We start from the raw sequence: 2,175 nt of genomic DNA on the forward strand, positions 1-2,175 counted from the left end.
CTAAAAACAAAACAGCGGCAACGAGTTCAGGGAGAAAACAAATGTACTAAATATGACAGCGGAATGTGAGATAACACAATATGATACCATACAATCGGAACTGAAGCTAATAAATCAAATAAAAGGAGAGAGAGAGAGTCCAAAACCAAAGGCCTTACCCTAATGCTGAAGGCAAGATGGCTATGGAGCACACACCACAGAGACGAGCAGTCAAAGAAGGGCCGTCTTGTGACTTGCGAGCAGTTTTATCTTTCCCGCAGAACAGAAAATGGGAATGGAACACTGACGTCTTCTGGGAGATGGAGTTCTTCTTCTCTGAGAACCAGGTACCTGGAAATATTGACAGAGCACTGAACTGGAGCATTACCTGCTTAACTCCTAGTGCACTGTGTGGTGTGACGACGTGGAAGACTGAGAACGAAAATCATAAAACCACGACACCATGGATGGATCTCTTTTCACACAAATTGCAGCTCAGTCAGGGATAGGTACTGGATTTGTACTGACTCTTTTACGATGTCTGCCTGTCCTTCTTGATCTCTTCCTGCTTCGCAGGCGGCGTAGCAACAGGATCATGTTAGTTTAGCATCCCAACTCTATTCTCTGTTCTCGATTGGTGAAACGTAAGAGCTTGCTGAATACAAACTGGGAGAACTACAGAAAGCTTAGTTCAGCCCTCAGCAATGCTAAGCATCAGGAAAGGAATTAAGAAATACAACCTTGAAAGCAAAGAAAACCTCATCAAAAACAAAAGAATCAGCATTGTGACCAGCCACCATTAATCATGATGTTTATCACAGAATGGCTTGGGTTGGAAGAGATCTCAGAGATCACCCAGTTGCATCCCTGCTGCTGCAGGCAGGGCTGCCAACCACTACATCAGACACTAGATCAGGTTGCCCAGGTCCCAACTAACCTGGCCTTGAACACCTCCCACGTTGCTTATAACAAATTTGTTTGGACATGTTCTCATCGGTTCTGTCCTTCTCTCAACTCTTTGGGCTCCATGCTGGGCATCAACAAGACTGTGGTAGTTGAGCCTGGCATGCAGCTCAGCACCACACAGCAGCTTGCTCACTCCTGCCTCAGACAGATGGAGACGAGAAAAAGAAAAAGGAAAAGCTCATGGCTACAGGTACAGGTACTTCAAATGCACAGAACAGCAGGGAATGCTGTTGAAAATAAGAATAGAATACGCAAAACAAGTGATGCACAGAGCAGTTGCGCAGGACATGATGACTGATGCCCAGAGAGTTCTGGAGCAGTGGTCCTCCAGACAGAAAGTTCCACCAGCTTTAGAGTTCAGCACGGTGCTGTATGGTATAGAACATCCCTTTGGACAGTTTGGGTCAACTCTCCCAGATCTGTCCTCTCCCAAAGAAGAAGAACCAAGAACCGTGCTGGCTCCTTTCTTCCCTTCCAATCAAGGTGTCAATAGCAAGAATATCCAAAGAACCCTGGTACTTACTCTTCACTGCCTTGACTAGAGCACTGCTGGAAAAGCAGAACAAAATGCCTTCGAGGACACATCCCCTGGGGAGACCCCTGCTGACTCTTCTCGGGACTGAAAATGACCTACACATCATCGAAATACAATTAGCAAGGTTGGAAAAGACCTACAAGATCATCCAGTCCATCTTCATTCATCAGCTCCCCACCCCCAGGATGAGGCTTGCCTAAAACCCCCTTACAAAGTGACTGCTTTAAAGCAATTTAGTCCAAGGCTTTGTGACATCCAGGTGTGTTACATCAACTGGATCCCTCCAGCTGGAGCCACTCTCAGGGAAGTGCCACAACCATAGGAGAATTTCCCCTTGCAGGAGCCCGGCTGACTCTGAAAGAGTCAGAAAACATACATGCATTCTCATTTGCTTTTTCACACTACTCTTTCTCAAACCCTCTGCCACGCCAACAGGAGAGGAAATCAGGCGCACAGGAGTGAAGGTCTGAGGGAGAATCCCATGCAGTATTGTGAAGCTATGGACTGGGTTGGCTGTGCGTGCTTTAGGCTCCAGCTGGCTCCAGGAGGGAGAGGAAAGTACTCAATTCACATGCAAAAGGCAGAGAAAAAGGGAAGCGGTGGGATAAGGAGAGAGATGTAAGGGAGGGAAGGGTGGGAGGACGCGTTGCACACTGGTGGGGAGAGGAAAGGAAGTCGCAGGAGCCCAGATATGG

Source organism: Numida meleagris, unplaced genomic scaffold (assembly GCF_002078875.1).
Source record: "Numida meleagris isolate 19003 breed g44 Domestic line unplaced genomic scaffold, NumMel1.0 unplaced_Scaffold583, whole genome shotgun sequence".
NCBI lineage: Eukaryota > Metazoa > Chordata > Aves > Galliformes > Numididae > Numida > Numida meleagris.